Source organism: Panthera uncia (assembly GCF_023721935.1).
Source record: "Panthera uncia isolate 11264 chromosome A1 unlocalized genomic scaffold, Puncia_PCG_1.0 HiC_scaffold_17, whole genome shotgun sequence".
Taxonomy (NCBI): Eukaryota; Metazoa; Chordata; class Mammalia; order Carnivora; family Felidae; genus Panthera; species Panthera uncia.
The window spans coordinates 114,625,513-114,649,188 of record NW_026057577.1 but is presented as its reverse complement, the minus strand read 5'-3'; the positions used below and the strand labels follow the sequence as shown (position 1 = coordinate 114,649,188).

General features: G+C 34.7%; 1 pseudogene; it reads right to left on the bottom strand.

Moving 5' to 3' along the window:
* Positions 1-16,646: 16,646 nt before the first annotated feature.
* LOC125935917 (uncharacterized) lies at positions 16,647-16,783 on the bottom strand (annotated as a pseudogene).
* Positions 16,784-23,676: the final 6,893 nt, after the last annotated feature.

Below are 23,676 nucleotides of genomic sequence, written 5' to 3'. Positions count from 1 at the left end.
GAGACTTGGATGATCAGTAATTCTTTATGGGTCTTAGGACTCTTAGAGATATCTGAGGGAATCATGGACTTGAAACATCCAAATAGGGACACAACATGAATGCTTGTGTCCATAAGCATAACTCACTCTTCTCATATCAGATAACAATAACTGAAGTTGTAATAGGCAAGGGTAAATACTGTTGCTCAAAGTCAAACAAAAGATAAGCTCAATACCATTTTGAGTTAGGAACTGCACCCCCTGATTTGTTTGTTTTTATTGAGAGGCAACATTTGATCACAAAGAAATTGCTTTGGCTAATGTGGTGCTAATCCCATAGTGTTCCAGAGAACCCCCAGATAATGTAAGAACGATTGAATCACAAACTGGAACTTACTAGAAATTTTATGGGTTAGAATGTAGAGGTCCTTGTTTTATTCAGCTGCAAAAAAGAGAAATAATTAGTAGCCAAGGATCCTTTTACATTATTTTTTCTTGCAGAAGAATTAGCTCTGGTGAGTTTAGGAAGCATTAAACCCAGCTTCAGATACATTTGCTACTCTAATAGCTCAAATTTTCCAACATCTGCTTTGGCTGTATTACACCATGAGAGACACCAGCAGGATGAGCTGCATGCACATTTTCCCCATCCACATATGAGAGAAACCCAACTTCAACCTGGAAGAGGGTGGGAAGTGGGGAGAGGTAGATGAAGAAAAAGGAGAAGGCACAGCTAGGCTGTAGAGAACTTCTGGGTAGCAAAAAAGTACAAATGGTTCTCTGATTTTCAGGAGATAATGGTTATTTAACAGAGAGAGAAAATAAGCATTTTAGGATTCTTCCCAATTAGAAATATTAAAAGCAGATGTCCAAAGAAAATGATAGCCTATGAAGGTAGGAAAAGGTGATGCATGTTAGAAAGCAGGAAAATAATGAAGAAAACATTAAGGTAAAGAGTTCGAGTAGAAATTTATGAGAAGGTAAGAAAGAGAATATCTTCTAGGAATTGCCAAAAGAAAGGGAGGGGATATTTTGACGTTATACCGTATGTCATGCAATTCAAATTGTTTTCCTCGGGATTGAATTGGTATTTCTTTTGAATACTGATGCAACACAGACCACATGGTAGCTTATTTTTGTCTGAGTTACGTTAAACCCATTCTATTTACTCTTTCAAAACTATGCATTGGCACTAATCACTGGATGATAGGAATATGATGACAATCAATTTCTGTCCAAATATGGCTTAATATCTAATGACACATTAACAAACTTGCTTTCAATTATCATTTGCAGATCATGGCAACATAAATAGTATAATTGGTCTGACAGTTATTATTCTCATCGTAAATTAATAAATTGCAAACCAATCTCCACACCATGAGATTTTTATTTATTATGATGTTATTAGGGCCTTATAATCTCCTGGCAGGATTACTTGCTAAGCTTTTCATGTAAGATACCACATTTATAGAGAAGCACACAACTTTATGATAGGAATAGTACTGTAATAAGAATACCTTGTTTCATTTGTTTACTATGAGGCAGTAATTCCAAATTACTTTAATCAAACAGTCTCATTTAATAAAAATATAAACACAATGAATCTATAAGGTGAATATTGTTATTGTCTCATTTCCTATAGGAGAAATTTTAGTTATGAATTTCATTTATTTTCCTAATGTTGCTCAATAACGCATACACTATTCCTATCACCACGATGGCCTGCCATATTTTCCTGTACAGATCAAATCTTAAATAACATTGTTGATGGACTTTCAAAGTGGGAACTTCAGTTGCATTGTTGATGGACCTTCAAAATCCTGGTGATATTCATGTTTCCATAAGCAAGAAAAGGTTGCTAGGGAATTTCACTCACATGAATCATCATCAAGATATGCCAATACCCACATTGGCTGATAATCTTTAGGACAGTCTTCTCACTTGTGTTTGATAGAAAGTCCAATCTTTTAATTAAAAAAATGCAATGTGGCCTGTCAAGTGCTTGACAGAGTAATTCCAAGTGCTTTGTTAGTAATGGTGACAACTGACATGGTTATGTAAGGGAAAGCTTCTGAAAGAAACAGATATTTAAGCTGAAATGCCTTGCCAGATGACAGGGGTTAGGGAGCAAGACAAAGTTTTAGGAACCATTTTACTGTTTGGAATCATAGACTTCTCTCCATTTTGACAGTCATGTTCCCAGCAACAACAGGTGTGAATGTAAGGCCATTGTGTTACGTCCCCAGTTTACATTAAGAGAACATCTGAATAGGGAATTAAAGAGTGATCATGAAGGAGACCTCTCAAGTAACCCAGCCTGTGTTCAATGTCAGTCCTCCTATTAAGAGCTGCACTATTTTGGATGCAAATTGCTTAACTTCTATAAATTCTGGTTTCCCGGTTATATGCCTATATCATAGAATTGTTTTGGATTTAAGTAAATGATACCTAGTATGATAGAGAGTATCAGTATGGTACGCATATAACAAATGCTCATTACTTTTACTATTTGCTTTGGTTCATCTATTTAAATGGGCACATGCTTTAAATCAGGAAGGTTCATTCTTCAATTTTAATGTTTGCTGTTAAATAAAATAATTGTACCTATTTTATTAAGTTGAGAAGAATAAGAATAAAGAGAATAAGACATAGGAGAAGCTCTTAAGTGCAAAAACATAAAAATATACACATAATTTTAAATTATGTGTTGTTTTCTTTGGCTCTCTAATGATATGTTATGTGTGAGTCTTGTTTCCTGAATTTCTTTGAGTGATAGGTAAGGCTCATACTCTTCTTGGAGGTTACCGATATGCCTAGCACATGGTAGCATCCCTTTTGTGATTCTAGTAGCTAAGTGGCAGTTCTTCCAAATTTGTTTGACATTTTTGTATGTTTTTTATATGCTTACTGCAAAATTACTTGTGCTTTAATTACATGTGCATTTGTTTTATTTTACCTGAAACACTATATTTCTTAAATAAATATATTTGAAATATAGATGTATGAAATATATGACATATATATATTTGAAATATATGACAAGAGAGGGCATAAAGTAAGCACTACAGAAGGATTTGCTATTATAATAAGCACTGTAACTTTGTTATAATTCATTATCTTTTACCAGATGGGGACCATATTTACCACTTAGTACTATCCCAGTACCTGACTGTAAACATGATAGTTATAAATTAAGCCTTCTTGATCCTACACATAACAAAGAAATATAAATCATATTCTTAATGTGCTCATTATTATTCAATAATTTTATGGAATATAGCAGATTCCTGTGGGAATGTGAATACAGTGGACTTAAGGGGAGTGAGGCAGAGAAAAGGTTAAGAAATCACCTCAGATGGAAAATCATATAACATTAACTTCATGCATAATCACATGTGAGCAATGAACAGTATTAAAACCAATTTCAATTTATGGAATCAAAATCATGACTGGAGGTCATCTGTCTAATCCTTGAGAATAGCAGCTTTAAAACGAGAGATGTCTGGGTAATAAAATGCCCATTATCTGCTTCTACCCACAGGTAACCTGCTTTTACCCTTCGACCCACGAATCTGCCATGCTGAAATATCTGTGAGAGGGAACGCTTCTGAAAATGACATATTAGTGCCAGTGAATCAGCACATCCAGCAGTGAGATGTCATTTCTGTATGTCCTGCATTCAGAGGCAATGTTCCCAGAAATGGTAATCAGTAGAGTGAAGGACAGGAAGTTTTCTCATTCAATAATTTTAGGGCAAGAGAGAAATAGAATAAGAAAGGAGAATCATGCCTTAAATATTGTAAGTCTCAAGAAATTTTTATGAGCATCCAATTTTTTTTTAATGCTTAAATTTTAAAAATATTACAAGCTACATCTAGCAGAATATATAACTTCTGTCTCTCTCATCTGGCATGAAAATCACATCTTTTATTACCAAGGAAGGATCTTAACTCTTTCCCCAAACCATTTCATTTAATAAGAAGTTTCTTAACAGCTACTCTTAGAATTGTATTCATACTTCCATAAATGTTCCATAAAATGCTCTGGGAGTTGAATCTCCCAGAGGAAAAGAATCCTATGGCAACATAGGATTAGTGATGATACTCTCTAAAACTTTTGAACCCTTGATGCCTAGAAAGGGTCTTAATGTTGCCATTTGTTTAGTAACCTGATACCATATTGTTTGAAATAATGTCTGGAGTTTATGAGGCACAAAACTAAATAATATAAAATATCCTACAACTCTAATCTATTTCTGATTTTTCAACTTCGACCCTTGTTTAACGTGATTGTTATACTTCCAGGAAAATCTTAACCATTTGACAGTTAGCATCTACTCCACAAAGAATTGTTTATTCAGCAAATAATCATGAAGTCTCTAACAAGTTTTCAACAAGATCTGCTGTCCTAGGGGTATAGTGGGAATCATAAAATATAAGTCAATGGCCATCTACAGGTGAAGAAGAAGGTTAGAACTAGAGTAAACACACATCCTGATTTGCTTCCTAAATCAGTTTATGTCAATAATCTTGGAGTATTTCTTATTATCATCCCATTTCATTGTGAGAAGTGTCCCAATTTAAAAGGTTAATTATAGGTGGCGCCTGGGTGGCTCAGTCAGTTAAGTGTCTGGCTCTTGGCTTTGGCTCAGGTTGTGATCTCACAGTTAATGAGGTCGAGCCCTGTATTGGGCTCCACATTAACAGTGCAGAGGAGTGTGCTTGGGATTCTCTCTCTCTCCTTCTCTTTCTGTCCCTCCCCCACTCATGCTCACTTTCTCTCTCTCTCTCTCTCTCTCTCTCTCTCTCTCTCTCTCTCTCTCTCAAAATAAATAAATAAACTTTAAAAGAAATTAAAATAAAGGGTTAATTATATGATCACTGAAAAGAGTAGAGAGAGTGTAGGAATTGGAGTCAGACAGACTTAAGAGTAAATAATGACTTTGTCTTTTACCTTTTTTATGACATTGGGCCTCATTTTCTTTATCTGGCAAACAGGGATCTTACCACCTAATTTACAAGAATATTTGTGAGGATTTGTGAGGATACAATGAAGTGTTTGTAAAATTCTTTACTTTCCCATGCCTCATACCAGGTTTCTGTCACCATTGTATACACATAGGAACACTCAATCATATTTTTCAAATATTTAGAAATACAAAGCCAGCTGCATAATTTACGGAACCCAATGAAAAATAAAAACACAAGTTCTCTTGTTCAAAAAAAAACATGAAAAACTACTATTAAAGGTGCTAAAATATAAAGCCTTTTCTTTCTTCCACACACTCTTTCTCAACTTGTCATAATATATTTTACTATTTAATGTTACTATACGTAAAGACAAAATAAAGTTAAAAATATTATCATGGATTTTACCATTTGTCTTTATACTGTGTGATGCCAGTTTTAACGCAAAGATAAGAACATTTAACTCTCACAGAATCACCAAAATTACACAATTTGTATTCCTTAGCTGTGTTTGTGTATGCCTTTCACTGTTACTGAAACAGTGAAAAAGTTGGTAGAAAATAACTCATTGGTTTTATTTCACTTGACACATGCACATTTTATCAATGAGTAAGGAAGAACGGAAAGAAAGACGAACTGTGTGTTGCCCTTTACTTCTAAGTTATCATTTTCAACTTAGTGTTGGCTAATATCGGGAAGTAATACAGGTAAAAAGAATGATAGGGTGCCTTGATCCTCTGGGTTTTTAGAAGGCCATTGCCTCCTTTCCATATTCAAAGCAAGTTCTGGCTTGAATAACATAAAGGGTGGTTTCTTGTCAGCACCCCCATTAACTCAGTGGAAGTGTAACACACTTAGCTTGTACTCTGAGCCTAACTGAGCTTCCACACTCCTGGGTCCTCTGGAATTCTGTGCTGCTGGTGTTGCAAATACTCTATGCAAATGACACAGCATGAAATGCAACAGACGTGTATAATGTGAGCATCTCCTCTGTTCATCTTCATATCCCATTGTTCCACTGAATTTCACTTACAAGTCTAAACACAAGTTCAACAATTATATTATCAAAAATTTCAACACAGTGACAACATTAAACCAAGCACAAGGTCCTTTTGAATGGCGAACCCTTTCTGACATCACGGGTCACAAGCTCATGAAGGCTGCCTTATGGAAGTATAAGAAAAGCTTTCCTGAGGCTACCATAAAAACCATTGCACTAAACACAAGGCTATTAAGGAAAGGGAGAGCCTTTGAAGTAACCAAGATCACAAGAGGAATACACAATGTCAGAAAGTACTCTATAAAATTGACTCAAACCAGAAGTTTTCCAACACAAATCCAATTACACCCTTTACCATCATTGTCACTTTGTGAGTAAAAACTTTTCTGCTCCTATATATGTACATTACTCTTAGCTTTTTACTTTTTACCAAAAGATGAATTTTACTAATTATGTTATGCCTTTCCCTAAATTGGCATAGGTAGGACAAGTGCTATCATCATATTGATACTTTGAATTCTCTTACTTAATAGAAGTCAATTAAGTTAATTCATTCTCTTGAATAGGTAAAAGACAAAAGGTCTGTTCTTCCAGAGATCAATTTCAATGTTCTATACATGCTAAGTTGCCCATTGAAACTGCATCCATATTGCAGTTGAGGAATTTTCCACTTATTTAGATATATCCTTCCCTGAAATAGTGAGGAAAGTGCATGGATCACAATCTGATGCAGGTAAGGGGAAGGAAGGAAGGAAAGCAGGTGGAAGGGTACTTCAGTGATCCGATGATCTTCTTTCCTTTACATTAGCATCTTGTAACAATAAAGTTAAGTGAAACCTAAATATTGCAGTTATAGTTTTACTGCATTATATATATATAATATATATATTAATTAATATATATTATATATTAATTATATATTCTATTATTTATATATATTAATTATATTAATATAATATATATAGGCACCCTTGATGCCTTCATATCCTTTCTACCTGGGGTTATATATATTTATTAGAAAAAATGAGAGTAGGATGGTTACTCTCAGTCAAGTGAAAGAAAAAAATATTTATTTTAGTAATAAAATCACATTTTATTTTGAACTGAGTTTACTACAAGGAACAAGATGGTCTTATAATTTAATGTCATTAATATTATTTTATTGTAAATAAAAATGTTCAAAAAACCTTAAGAAAAACTGGAAATTTTTTCAAAGTTTTGAAGGCCAAAATATGCTTTAAAATAAAGCTTTTTGATATAAATTAACTATTAGAACTCTCAAGACTTTAAAAACTCAATAATAAAGAACATAATTTGGGGCATATATTGTTTATACATATTTGTATATGGGTTTGTATTGTAAATATAAAATAATCAATCTAGGTGTAGCTGTCTGCTTCAATGCTTCCAGCTACAACTTTACCCCATTTGAAATAAATTGCACCTTAAATTTGAAGGCAATTTTCAGTAGTTTGGTGTGCAGTACAGATTTCATCTTTGATATTTAGTAAGCCTGAGATCTTTATAACTTGTGAAGTCTGCATGTCTGCAAACTAGGATGTCTGTGTTTGTGTTTATTACCTTTTTCATGCATGCCTTGAAATGACTAAATTACAGGTATTTTACATGTGTTTTGTGGTACAAGACAGATACAGTCCACTGGTATAATTTATCTTGAAACACCCTGTTTTACAAAATTATAGAAAAGCACTGCAATTTGCTCAATTTTTTATTTCTAAGACTATGATAAAATCTTCAAAGCCCAGAAGATGTCTTCAGATAAGAACTTAGCCATGCAATAAACAATTTTCATCAAAGCTCTGGGTTTGGGGAAATAGAGTACAATTGTGGATTTAAAATCTTGATAATGTTTCTTACTTATTATCTATTTTGTCTTTTGTATTTTGACCTAATTCAGCCACCAAAGGCATCAACTCTTATATAAGATTAGACATACACACGCACACACACGCACGCACACACACACACACACACACACACACAGCAGTCCAAATCAGATTATCTACAATCAAGGTAATTGTGGAGAACAAAATTGTTCATCTGTACTGTGCAGCTGCCTTTTGGATTTAGCGTTTGATCCCCAGTGATTGCTCAAGTTACAACTATACGAGGGTTCTTCTCTAACCCAGTGGAACTTTTTTATTTTATATCACTTTTTAAAAACTTGTTTTGATTTCTTCACTCTTCCTAGCAAAATAATATCTAAATATCCAAAAACTCAGTAGAAAACATGTAAACCTTAAGGCATTTGAATAAAATGCAAGATAATTTGACACTGAAATAATTCTTACTAATTTTCAGTGAATACTTAAAATATGCTTCTGGTTCAGTTTTTAATGTTGTCTTTTTAATCTCTACATGGTAGGAAAATTTTTGTATTTATGTGTGATTAAATTATAGTGATTTTGAAATTTTAACATAAATGTTTGACACTTCAGTAAAGACACAGAAATATTGTAATTAGTTATAAAATGAGTTTTATATTAGTGTGGCTGAATATGTAAAAACTTATACCCACTTTTTCCCCCTTATGTTGAATCTATTTAATATTCTGAATAATCTATCAGGATATCTATTATGTATTGGTGTAGCTCAATTGGCTAAAGTTAAATTCTGCATATTAATACATTATTTCAAACATTTCTTAATGTAAAATGTTACCATTATTAAAGACATTTTCAATCTTTCTTCTTTAAATAGAACTATCTGAGAGATAACCTAGTCTGTAGATATTAAAAAGGAGCAGTTTGTATAGGTTTTCTGCTTTACTCATATATCTTGCCCCCCATGAAGTACAGACCTTCATTAGTAAATAATCTTTGAGAAATTGATATATTTTCCAAATTCAGCTTCTGCCTTGATTTCATATATATCACATAGTATAACAATTCTTTTATGTCATCTATAAATCTTAAAATTCATATGAAAGGCATTCATTTATTCATAATAAATTCATAATCATTACTTCATGAGGACAATACTTTCTGTTCTCCCACTTTTAGCCCTGAGTGACCTCCACCATTTGTGTCCTCTACTATGTCTGAACTTAGCCCTTGAATTGGCCTAGGGCATGGGTTCTTAGCTGCCATAAACTATCCTCTCTCCCTCAGTGATTCCCATGCTAGCTTTTTACTTGCTTCTCTCCCAAACACTCTCCCAAATCTCTGCCTTTGCAAGGACAGTAAGTTGTTCTCACCATGAAAAAACCAAGGAGTACCAGGAGTAATAGCTTAATAGTGGTGGTAGTATGATACCAAAACTACAGGCATTCATTTTCTCAGTAAAATTATTTCTGTTCACTTAAAAAATCAGGGCCCCCAAAATACGAATATAATCCAACCTACAAGAGATAGAAGTCTAGACTTAGAGAAACATTATTTTAAACAATTCAAAATTACAATCAGAATAACATTTATTTTGAGCTTATTTTATGATAGGCATTGTCATGAGTATTCTGCATGTGCTATCCTTTCAAATCTTTCTAATTCTATGGCTAGGATTATTCTCATTTTTCATGTAATTAAAATAAAACTTATCCAAGTTTAGTACATTTTTCAAATATAATATAGCTAGGAATTTTTCAAGTTGGTATTTCAATATTCCAGTCCAGGGTCACCTTAGAACCCATCCGATGTTTTACGCCTGAAACATAATAAAGAGTCAAAAATGTACATCTCAACACACAACAAAGGAAGTCTTGAGAAACACCATTTCAGCACAACAGATGCATCTAAAAAAAAGGTAGAAAACTCCAAAACTGCAAAATAAGCATAGCTTCAATATGGGGATCAACTTAGTTTGACTAGAACCTTGAACTAGATCTTCAGGAAACAAAACTTTTTGTCTCTTATCTATGCAAATGACTAAGCTAACTTGGCCTTGGTAGGTATGAGAATTCTAAATATCAGTGAATTAATAACACTTGTGTTCCCTAATTTCAATATGGGGAATGACATAGGATAATTAGTAAAACTTTCTAAATATAAACATTCAGTCTATTGACTGGCCTCTTTTAAAACTACATGTAAATTCGATAAGACAGCAAGGTTTCCTTAGGACTAGTCAAATATTAACACCAACAAACTGTGAAATGCACACTGATCAATAACAATGTTACATACAGAAGTAAAAAAATATCAGGGGAAAAATATATGGAATGATTTCTGCCCTAAAGAATCTACTAATGTAGTAAAAAGATGATATACACATAAAAATATAATTAATACAAATATTTGATGAACTGATCTGAATCAAGGAATCATATGACAATGGGAAAGAAATCCATAAGTGAAAGGAAGATGACTATTGAGTCCTCACGGCAAGGATAGTGGGGAAGCCAAAGTGGGGCTTTGTAAAAGAAAAAGATGTAGATAAATAAAATGAAGTGTAATTATTCTTTCTGGTTTTCTGTTACTTGGAACTGAGATCTTCATAACATTAGTCTCCTCGTGTTATAGACTGAATGCTTATGCCCCCTGAAAATTCATATGATGAAGCCTTTATGTAATGGCATTTAGAGGTGGGAGCTTTGAGAAGTAATTAGTTCATGAGAGTGGAGCCCCCAAGATAGGAGAGGAAAAGAGTTAATCTTCCTCCCTCCTTCCTTCCCTCCCTCTCTGAGTCTCTCCCTCCCTCACTCCCTCCCTCTCTCCCTCTTTGCCACGTGAGGATGCAAAGAGAAGATGGACAGAGAGAGAGACTTTACCAAGAGCTCAACTATGCTAGCCTTTTGATCTTGGGCTACCAGACTCTAAAACTTTGAGAAATAAATGTTTGTTGTTTAAGCTACTCAGTCTGTGGTTTTGTTACAGCAATCTGAACTAAGATACTTTGTCTGCCCTCACTTAAAGAATTGAGCCTTAGTAAAGGCTAAATAGATGATGGTTTGGGTGTGAAGTATTTTACATGCAGTATCCTGCTTGCCTGTTACAAAAACATATCCAATAGTATGTACTATTATTATCTTTATTTACAGATAGGAAAACTAAAGTTCAAAGAAGTTAAATGCTGCCAATATCATACAGTAAACTCAAGATCTGGAATTTGAACATTGATACCAGAGTTCACATAATCTTTCATTACATTATCCTCAAATACTGAGATACTGTTTAAAGTGTGGTATGTACAGTTAATAACAAGTGTTAGTAAGGATGCTGAGAAATTGGAACACTTGTGTACTGTTGTGTTGGGAATCTAAAATGGCATATTCATGGGGTGCCTGGGTGGCTCAGTCAGTTGAGTGTCTGACTTTGACTCAGGTCATGATCTCACAGCTCATGAGTTCAAGCCCCGTGTCAGGCTCTGTGCTGACAGCTTGGAGCCTGGAGCCTGCTTCTGATTCTGTGTCTCCCTCTCAGTACCCCTCCCCCACTTAGGCTCTTTCTCTCTCTCTCTCTCTCTTAAAAATAAACATTAAAAAAAATTTTTAAACAATAAAATGGTATAGTCACTATGAAAAACTGTATGGCACCTCCTAAAAAAATTAAAAATAGAATTTTTGTATGATGTAGCAAAATTCCATTTCTGGGTACATACCCCAAAGAACTGAAAGTAGGAACTTGAAGAGATAATTAAACACTCATGTTCACAGCACCACGTCTTAACAATAGTCAGAAGATTAAAGAAGTCCACGTGTCTATCAATGGAAGAATGGATAAACGAAATGTGGTATATACATACAATGGAATATTATTCAGCCTTAAAAAGGAAGGCGATTCTGACACATGCTACAAAATAGATGAAACTTGAGGACATCATGCTAAATAAGACACAAGAGTATAGGTACCATATGATTCCACTCATATGCAGCACTAGCATAGTCAAAGGTATAGACACAGAGTGCAGAATGGTGGTTTCCTGGGGCTGTGGGGAGGAGAGTAATGGGGAATTATTGCTTAAGAAGTCCAGAGTTTCAGTTTTACACACTGAAAGGAGTTCTACGAAGGAACAGTGGTGATGGTAGTACAATAATGCCACCAAACAGTACACTTAAAATGCTGCATGTTATATTAGGTATACACCACTATAATTCAAAAAACAAAACAAAACAGAACAAAAAAATAAAAAAACAAAACCAAAACCGAAATAAATAAAACAATCTCAGGGCATCTGAGTGACTCAGTCAGTTAAGCAACCGACTCTTGATTTCCCCCTCATGTCATGATCTCACAGCTCATGGTTGGAGCCCCACGTCAGGTTCACGCTGACAGCACAGAACTTTCTTGGGATTCTTTCTCTACCTCTCCCTCTGCCCCTCCCCTACTCTCTCTCTCTCTCTCAAAATAAATAAACTTTAAAATAAAACTCAATTTCGGGGCGCCTGGGTGGCTCAGTCGGTTAAGCTGCCGACTTCGGCTCAGGTCATGATCTCGCGGTCCGTGAGTTCGAGCCCCGCGTCGGGCTCTGTGCTGACAGCTCAGAGCCTGGAGCCTGTTTCGGATTCTGTGTCTCCCTCTCTCTCTGACCCTCCCCCATTCATGCTTTGTCTCTCTCTGTCTCAAAAATAAATAAACGTTAAAAAAAAAATAATAAAATAAAAAAAAATAAAACTCAATTTAAACTTAAAAAAAAGTGTGGTGTGTGTCTATCTGTGTCTGTTTCTATGTTTTATGTCGGGGCAGTTGAGGAAGATAGTGGGATCTTTTTAAAAAAAATAAAATGAGGAGAAAAAAAGAACCCATCTTAAATAACAGTAATTAAATTTTGCCAACCACAACTTCTGAATAACTTGAACTTTTCATTTTTATAACACATAAGATAAGAAAGAAGTCAAAATTAGCCACATGTGTAATTTTAGTCACTTTTCTAAGAAACATGTTTGGTGCAGGCACAACACTGACATCTTTTAATTAACTAATCATGATTTTGAAACACTAGTCCATGCTGCTTTATAAATCAAACACTGAACCGAAAGGCAGGTCACAAGAACTTCGTCTAAAGATACTATAATATCCCCTTTAATTGCTGAGCTGTCTTTTTCTTTAAAGTTGTAATTCCACAATTTTGGATATCACAGTAAAGCTGACACAAAAGATAGCATCTTAACATAGTATTACTTAACAAAGATGGCTGTCATTTCTGTCACATGAAAACCCTGTCAGGAACCACACTTCAACTTTCTGTTGCCATAGATACCACTTTTCCTCTGTGACCAAAAGTAAAAAACACAGTTCAGTGTCATGATTCAAATAAAAAGAATTGAAACCCCTTCAGAAATATCTATCAAGATTCAGGAGCAAGTCTCTTATCACCGGGATTTCAGTTACACGAAGTAAAATTCTAGAACATCAATAGTTACTTAGCCAATGAAGAAGTTGAAGAATAGAATACTAACGATGCTTCCAGGTCCAGTTTTTTTCCTTTATTAATAAAAGAATGTACCTGGGATCTCATATTCAAGTTGCAAAACTTAACCTGTACAAAGTTAATTTCCTGGTGTGATATACATGTTAATAAAAGAGCAAACCTAACATTAAGTGTTAGTGTGGTTGTTATATCCTGAACTGTACTTAATTTTATACTGAAGAATGGTAGTCAGAGATTATCTATGAATTTAAGGGCATATTAATAAATGATGCATATTTGGACACCAGAGAAGTCTGAAGAGCAAAATTATCCACATTAAAATTAAAGCCCTGATGGAAATAATTATACAGCTGAAAAACACCTGTACAGCAGTAAACAACATGCTCAGGAAAAGAGTCACCTTCAGAGACTACCCTGGTCACCTAGCTATTGTGGAGTTTTGCCAAGCCTGTTATGGGAAATGTTTAACCTTCCATGGTCTCTTGTGTCTCCTGGGTATGGAGAGTGACAGGAGAAATGAGAGTCTAGGTATGAATGCCTTTGAAATGTATAGGGATTAAAAATGAAGGTTTATTTCCCCTTTTTTTTCTTATGAGTCTTATTTATGGAATCTTGAAATAAGTGCAAGTTGAGTAGTCCTGGTCTAAGTAAAAAAGCTAAATGATGGGACAGTAAAATAATTATTCATATAACTATTTCTCAGAAAACTATTCAGTTTTTATACAAAAAGGCAAGTGGGAAAAGACCATTAAACTGTTATATTTAATTATATTGTATTAAGTAGTATTTTGGGGAACAGAATTCCCTCACGAGTTATTAAACCTATAATAACTGGGAGGCAGCAGGCATGATAAGTAAGCCTACGGGCTTGGGGTTACATAGAACTGGCCTCTGCCACTCACTAGCATGGGATGTTGAGTAAATTAGTTAATCTCTGTAAATCCTAACTTTCTTACCACATCATGATAATAGCAATAAAAATATCTACCTCAGAGGATTACCACAATGCTTAGTAAATAATTTTATAGGAGTTCTAAACACATAAAAATCCTCATAAAATATTTTTAAAAACCCAATAATGTATGACATAAAAAATGGCTACATGCAGAGATGAAAATTATGTTGTTTGATGGAAAGATTTGATTTTGTAAGGAACAGCATTTTTCCCCCAAAGTGTGTTTTCCCCAAAGTGTGTGTTCCCCCAACCAAAACACTAAGGGGATTTATTTGGGAATGGACAAAGGTCATGTAGAAGAATAAATGGGATACAATAAATACAAATAAATTTAGAAAGATAATTCTAAAGTTTTATTTTTATTTTTTTAATGTTTATTTTTGAGAAAGAGAGAGACAGAGCGTGAGTGGGGAAGGGGCAGAGAGAGAGGGAGGCACAGAATCCGAAGCAGGCTCCAGGCTCTGAGCTGTCAGCACAGAGCCTTACATGGGGCTTAAACTCATGAACCATGAGATCATGACCTGAACCGAAGTCGAACACTCAATGACTGAGCCATCCATGCACCCTTATTTTAAAGTTTAAAGATTTGCTAACAAAATTTTAAACTGCATGCTCATTTTTGAAGAAGTATAAGGAGGCTCAATAGAGATAAATCAGATATATAGATTCAGAAATCAGATATAGATTCCAGCATAAATAATAGTTTGGTATGACTAAAAATGTTATATAACAAATCAGTGAAGAAATAAATGCTTACTCTCTAAATGATTTTAGAAGTATTATGCTAATTAGTTAGAGAAGAGAAGCTAGATTTTATTACATATCTTAGGTGGAAATAATGCACAAATATGCTAAAATATTAGATATAAAAGTTAAAATCATTCAAAAGATCTAGTAGAAATAACAGAGTATCAATATATTTAGGAAAGGGAGATAAATTTCTAGGTGCAAACTTGTATAGACATAATTCAATATGTTAAATGTTGCATGTCTATAATTTCAAAACCAAATTCATTAGGCATATGGCAAAATGAGATACGATGTTTGCAACAAATAGTATTCTACAGATAACTTTCTTTTTTTATTTTTAATTTTTTTAATGTTTATTTATTTTTTGAGAGACAGAGACAGAGAGACAGAGCGTGAGCTGGGGGAAGGGCAGAGAGAGAGGGAACACAGAATCCGAAGCAGGCTCTAGGCTCTGAGTTGTCAGCACAGAACCTGATGTAGGGCTTGAACTCACGAACTATGAGATCATGACCTGAACCTATGTTGGACATTTAACTGACTGACCCACCCAGGCATCCTTGTTTTTAAATTAAAAAAAAAATTAATGTTACTTATTTTTGAGAGAGACACAGAGAGACAAAGATAACTTTCAAGTCAAATAAGTGAGTTACTAACTCTGCTACAGAAAAAATGTCCCAAATCATTTGACATTTTAGAACAGAAGGAATACAAATGGACGCTAAACACATAAATAAAGGTTTATGTTACAAATAAGTAATGCAAGATTTTTAAAGATGCCATTAACTTTCATAAAACTGGCAAACATAAAAAAATTTCCAAAAGTAGAAATTGTTGGGTGGGACAAGGATTCTCATAAAGTACTTACATAAGTAAAAATCAACATAACCTTTTGGCAAAACAATTAATAGTTGTTGCCAGAACTCATCCTAAGGAGACGGACACCAATATATGTAGAAAAATTTCATTGTAGTGCTTATGTGACAATAGCAAGCATTCTAATTATGAATAATGACAAAGAGTTAAAAAAATGATACCACAGCCATTGAATTATTATATATCCATTAAAATTATTTCTTAAAGTTCATTGATGACAATAAAAATGCTCAAAATATATTAAATGGGACAAAGGGAAAAATCAGAATACAAACTAGTTTCCTAATTGAATTTTGTGTAAATAAATATGTACATTCAACATGAGTGTATTCTTGAAATAAATCCAATAAGAATATTAAAAGCGATGTAGTTGTAGAATGGTAGTGAAAATATATCTCAGATTCTCTGCACATTTTTGTGTTTGCCTGATTTTCTTTTTTTTCCGTGTTAGTCACACTTTGTTATGTGAAGACTCATTCCATCTCTATTAATATATTTTTTTAGTTATTTATTTTTAAATTTTTTTTAATATTTACTGTTCTGAAAGAGAGACAGAGACAGAGCATGAGTGGGGAAGGGGCAGAGAGACAGGGAGACACAGAATCAGAAGCAGACTCCAGGCTCTGAGCTGTCAGCACAGAGCCCGATGTGGGGCTCGAACTCACAAAATGCGAGTTCTTGACCTGAGCCAAAGTCGGATGCTTAACCAACTGAGCCATCCAGGCACCCATCTATTAACATTTTTAAATAAATGAATATTTAAAATTGAATATACCTTCACATTTATAGAAATAATAATTTTTCTAGCTAATATCTTGTGATATTCCTCCATTAAGTTATTATTTTCTTACTGGATAGAGGAAAAATCAGATATTAAACGGATAAGAACAGGTACCACACTTGATCTTAGCCAAAAGGCTGCAAAGCTACCTATTCTTTTATTATTATGATTATCTCTCCTTCTACTAATGAATCATTCTGAATAGCTAATATAAGTGCATGGCACAAAATTCAGTAGGTACATAGAGGTATTATAGTGAAAGTCAGTCTTTCTTCCTTCTCTTGCTTGCATCCACCTATCCACCTAATCCCCCTCCTTAGTGCAACTGATGTTATTGGGTTTTTGTTTATCATTCCAGATTCGGTTTATACTTTTTAAAATAACCCCCAACACACACACACACACACACACACACACACACACACACAAACACAAGTGGCAGTATACCATTCTGTACTATTCTGCAAATTGTTTTTCTCAATATTTATTTGATATATTTTCATTTTTTTAATTACTTCAAAGAATTCAATATTAATGTAATGTGATTCATTAATTGTTCCCCTTACGATGGGCAATTGGGTAGTTTTTAGCTAATTTGAATTTGCAAACAATGCTGTAATGACTATCATTATGTACATCCTCTTGCAAAGCAGAGTTGTTGGGTTTCGATTTTTAGTTTTGAAAATTATTAACAAAATTCTTTCCGTAGCTCTATACTGTTTATAAATGGGTATGCGGATTTCCCTTTGACACTATTGGATGTGATCAAGCTTTTTGTTCTTTGTCAACATGGAGATAAAAAATGTCATTTCATTGTAGTTTTAAAATGCCCTTCTCTTTAAGAGTGAGGTTGAGTTTTTCACATTTAACAGTCATTTGTATCTCACTTTGAAGCTGAAGTTTGTGGCATAGTATAATCTGACCTTTGCATCTCAATCCCTGCCTTTTAGAACATAGAACATGCCTTTTATCTCTTCAATAGATGGTGTACCAGTTTAGGTTTATTTTAACTGCAAGTAACATAAAATCCTGCCTCCACTGACTTTAACAATAAGGATAATCTTTTCTCTTACATTATATTATGTCCTAAATAGTGAAGGGTTGGATAATTCAGCTACTCATCAAGAAAACTGAGGTCCCTGGTCTTTCTATCTTTCTGATTGCCACCCACTAACTAGATTACCTCATGTTCACAAAATGGCTGCATCACAGCTAAACATCTCATTGACATATACAGCATCTAGAAGAAGAAGAATTATTTCTTACCATGAGTTTCTCTCTCTCTTTGACAAAGATACAAACTAAAAATGGACCATAATCTCCCATCAAGAGAGCCACTATTGACAAGAAAAATGATAATAAAATGAAACTTATTTAAGGTTTGACAATTTGAATTACAGAAAGGTATAAAATGAGTAGTAAATGTGTCCTTCTCTTCCACCTTCAGCCTCTCTCTGAATGAAACCACTGTTAAGTTCTTATAATTGCTTTGAGGAAAACAAAGAAGACAAAGACTGTGCACATACCTGAGTATCTCCTTTTATATTTCATGCATTCATTTATTTTAAACCCCAAAGTGGTATTTTATATATTGTACTAGGCTTCACTTTTTTCACTCATTATTCCTTAAAGATCTTTCTAGTTTGCCCATAAAGTCATCTGTCTACCATAATTTTTTAATATGTCAATCCCTGTTGACCAAGATTTTGGTTTGTTACAGTTGGGGGTTTACTATAAAAAATGCTGCAGTGGACATCCTTGTATATTTATTTTGGGATACTCCTTCAAATCCAAATTCCTACTAGTGGATCAAAGAGAAAGTACATTTTAAAATTTGATGGTAGGGGCGCCTGGGTGGCTCGGTGGGTTGGGCGTCCGACTTCGGCTCAGGTCACCATCTCACGGTCCGTGAATTCGAGCCCCGCGTCGGGCTCTGTGCTGACAGCTCAGAGCCTGGAGCCTGTTTCAGATTCTGTGTCTCCCTCTCTCTCTGCTCCTCCCCTGTTCATGCTCTGTCTCTCTCTGTCTCAAAAATAAATAAACGTTAAAAAAAAATTGATGGTAAAATTTACCTCCCAAAAGGCTGTCCCAGTTTAGAGTTCCTGTTTCCTTTTGGTGGTGGAGACTCTTGCCTCTTCCAGGAGCCCTTTAACATCTGTAGGGTTGAGAATAGGTACTCACCAGGAAGCAGATGCACCCCCTCTGCTGGGGGCAGCAGCTGGCCCCCTCTATACACTTTGCCTCCTCCACTGCAAATCTTGGTGATTGTGAGGTGACAGTCTCAATGTGGGAGCCAGCAGCCTCTCTTTGGGTATAGGAAGCATACCTTAGATTTCCCTCATCATGTTAGCATGGTTGTTCTGACTGGCCCAAGGTGGGAGAGTGAAGAACCACATCCTCTAACTCATTCAGATGAAGAGGGCATGTACACAGAGTTCCCCTCCTGCTGCCTAAACAAAAATCCAGATTATCCCAGAGCAGGTGATACTCTCCTAGGCATGTGAAGAAGACTTGCTTCGGCAAGTGGGTCTTCCCCAACTCCTCTCCCACCTGACTGCTACAGAGTAGCTGGCTTGTAACACTGCACTTGGCATGTTCGAGGCATCTGATCAGTTGCTGATGTGCTCACCCTTCCTTGTTGGTTGGTCATTTGCTGCATTGACTTTTCTGCAGCCTGGTGCCTTCTTTGAGGTGCCTTCCTGAGGATGCGCACTATCACTAAGCCTCACTTTATTTTTCTCCCTTTTTTGATCCTCATGTTTAGCAGAAGGAGTCTACCAGCTTTCAGGCTTGGAGATACTGATCGACAGGCAGCTGGGGTAAGTGCATCCTCCTTTTTTCCAAATTGTTCCCCATGGTTAGATAACACTGTTGCCCTCCAACTTCGGTCCACTAAACTCTGTCTTGTGGCACAGTCCTTGTTGTTCCAGTCTGCAGACCCAGTCACTAAGCTGCCAATCCATAGCTCTGGGGCTAGACAGCAGGGCCAGGAAGATGGCTGAGCTCCTCGGGGTTCCTTTCTCCTGCCAGCTGCATATGACAAGGTTAAGAAAGCCAAGAAGCAGACAGCAGAGAGGGCCCGGCAACTTGATGTGAGAAAGAAGGAAGAGTGAAGGCAACATGGTGGTGTGTGTGGCCCTGTCCTTGGGCCATATTCTTGCAGCTCCCTCACCTTCCTTCCTGGAGCTTCAGCTCCAGCAACTCAAAGCCTCTTGATCCTGGATCCGAGAAGAACCCTGGCCTCAGGAGTAGGTTTTAAGGACATTCACTCTTAGGAATAATAACCATATCTAAAGGACTATTTGAAACAGTAAGATGTGCCAAGAACCTTAAGCATTTTACATGTTTCAAACAGTATAAATCTCCAACCACTTTGTATGCTAGATTTTTATTTTCTCTCTTTGTTTTCAGATGGGGAAACTGAGTCAAAGGAAATTAATTCTCCTGAGACCATAAAATGAAAATACAGCAAAATAGCATTCAACTCCAAGACATGTTTGAATCTGATGAATTTATTTTTTAACGCTTATTTATCTATTTTGAGAGAGAGAAGGAGAGAGAGAGAAAGAGAGCAGAGGAGGGGCAGAAAGAGAAGGAGATAGAAAACCCCAAGCAGGTTCGAGCTATCAGTAGAAAGCCGATGTGGGGCTCAAACCCACAAACCATGATATCATGAACTGAGCCAAAATCAAGAGTTGGACGCTTAACCAAATGAGTCACTCAGGCGCCCGACTCTGATGAATTTAGTTTAATCCTCTAAGTTATAGTGTTCATTGTTTGTGTATAGTGTTTATAACACTAATTAATTAACACATCACACTAATAAATGAATTAACATATGAAGTATTTCGTACATCAAAGTTGAAAGAATATTCAGCCTCAGTCTACACTAAATCATTGGAATTTGATAATTCAAGGCTCATGGACATTTTCTAGGTTTTAATAATTGTGTTAAATTTCTTCCTAAAAGAAAAATAACAAGTTTTATTACTATTATTATTGTTTCTAAAATAACCTGTAGAACAAATAACATAGTATTGAAAACATGTCTAGTGATTAGCTTCTAAAGCACTCCCCCTTCCATTGCACAGAAATGCTTTTCTGCATTGGTAATAATGTGTTATGTAAAATAATTTGTGACCTCAGCTTATAACTAGGCTGCTTATAATTAACATTATTGAAGAACTGTGAGTCCTAACCATATCTTCAATAGAAGGGAACATACTGAGAGGGAGAAAAATTCCTATTAATTATTTTTAACAGTTTGTTACACTTTTGCCAGAAGATTCTATTTAATAGCGTTTTCATTTTATAACACTCTACATTTTAAATATATATTTACTAACAGATGCTAGCAGTGTGATTAAAAATATAAGAAGTTATTTGAAGCAAATATTAGTATTTAAAATACCTGCAAGTAACTACACACATTAGTAGGGTGTTGTCTTTTTATTCAAAATCAATGTATTCTATGCTAGCTAAATGAATTATAAAATTGCCAAATGAGTCTCTGGTATTTCCAAAAACGAACTTACCTGATTTCAACCAAAATCCATATTCTTCGAAAATTATATAGTGTGTACTCCAATATATATAAATTATCAGTAGAAGTCTCATTTCATATTTTTTTTAACGGCCAGCTTCTTCTGTACTGTCAGTGTTAGAGTTGGCTCTGGTGCTTTCCTGAACAAACAAACAAAAGTGTAGTTAGCAGCCGGGAATCCGTTTCAAGCTCTCAGTTCAGTCCCTGCAGGGCTCTTTCAGTAATGATGCAAAATTTCTTCCTATATTTCATTTCTTCGATTTCATATTTTTTCTAAATTTACAATACTTCTCAAATAGATGGAAGTTTGTCACATTAGACTGAAAACAAAAATGCAAACATCAAAATGAATTTGACAGCACAAATTCTTCTGTAGCTGATCTTGTAGTTCTTTTTTATTATATTTCTAAAGACTTCTGACAGAGGTTTTATCTGAATATATAGGAATAAGACTATATACATATACATATACTTGTATGTTATGTATTTTTTAGAAACAGGACAATTGCAGCAATAACAGTCTATTTTGTTTTCTTTGCTTTTAGGGAGGAAGAGTAAATAAAGTCTCAAACATCCTGAGAAAATTGTACTTTTCCTACGGAGCCCAAAATTAGTGAAATGGATGTCTAAGAGTATTTTATACTTGAAATACAGCACTGTAATTAAAAATCTGAGCATAAAACCTCAACTTACTGCAAAGTAGCTTTTAGTTTTTAATGTGATTAAAGACTTATAAGTTGTAATGCAACTAGTTTTGTATTAACAGATTGAATAGTAGAGTGAATTACAACTGCTACAAAATTCTGATGTAAGTCAGAAGAATCAAAATGGAATCAAAGTGTATTTTCTTTAAATGCAAAATAATATACGTACTATGAATCTGCTTAAAAATGTGTGTTGTGTCTGTGTCTGATATATATATAGTTTTATAAAGTGTACTTATACAAATACAATTTTCCAATGATTTCATTTAAAACTATTTATCTGTTTACTGTGACAACTAAAACAATAAAAAAATACATATTATATTTAATTCCACTTCAAGGTTTAAGATAATAATAGATAGATAGATAGATGATAGATAGATAAAAATAACAAGGCATTCATTACTTAATGTTGGTCATAACTTTATTAAGATTTAAAATATTTCAATAGTCTTAATTTTGATACTGTATTTGCTATAGTAATCAACTAAACCAAAAATTCATCTAGGAATATCAGGCTTTCAACAAAGAAAAATGTTTGTCATTAGCATGCCCAAATATTACAGCATTTGAAAAAGTAAAAATCCAGTATATGTAAAGAGAAATGACAGAAAAATTTGCCCCAAAGCAAACACAGCAAAAGTTCTAAAGGAATAGCAAATGAAACTTAAACAAAGATGAATTCCATAATAACTCCACATTATTTTTCTTTAAAAACCATAGCAGTTTAGATCTTAAATGATGTTAACATACATCAACAGCCCAGCTCTCAGAAAAATCACAAGATCCAAGTTTCCTTTGCTATCAGCATGTATTTGTCTCCCTTCCAATATTTGAATTGATCTTTATTTATTCAGTATAAATTACTATGGAAATGTTTTAATGAAAAATAACAAAATCCAAGGACAAAAAAAAAATAGCTGGTTATGTAATATGTTATTTAATCGTTTTAAATGAAGCGTCATTTTAGAAATAAATACACTAAAGACAGACTAGTTAATTATATGCATTCTCTTGAGTTAGTTCTTTATGATTTGACAACTTGCACGGCAGCTGTTCCCGTAAATATGACAATAAATTTCTAAATCTCCAGAGAACTGGTAAATACAGGCAGATGCACTTAACTGCTGGTGGGCAACAAAAGTCAGACTGCAGGAAACTGTGGCACTAATGTAGCTCTTGATTAATCTCTAATTACAGTTTTGTCATCTTAGCAGGGAGACAAAACTATATCACTTCCTAAATAGGCAAGCAGCATTTTGGCACCTAGCAACCAACAGTTCGTTCCTATTAGCTGCAGTGGACTCGATGCTGTTACATGGGAGGTGGTTATGGATCACTGCTCTATTATTTATGGAGCAGCATTTCCAGAGGCCTTCACAACGGTAGATAAATTAGCAGCTTAATAGGCCAGCACTAACTAAAAACATAGCATAAGCTGAAACATCAAGTATGAAATTAAAATGTGACTTGCCCATAATGTTTGCATCCTACATGGAAAGAAATGCTCCCTTATTTTTTGTTGATTATTCCACATACATAGCATGAGTGTGAGCATATTAATGAAAACTATAGAGACACCTTTTCAATCACTTCATGTTGTTTCGTAAAGTGCTTACAGGAAATCTTTCAGAGAGACATTTTTAAAAATTCGTTTTCCTCCCCCTGAAGGGATTCTCTTGGTTTCGTTCTTCAGCCCAGGGATGGTAGGTGGCAGGCATTAATTAGAACTAGCACAACCACAAGAGAGCCCTAAGTGTCTGTGTAAAAGTGCCTTATTATGCTCAAAACGGGC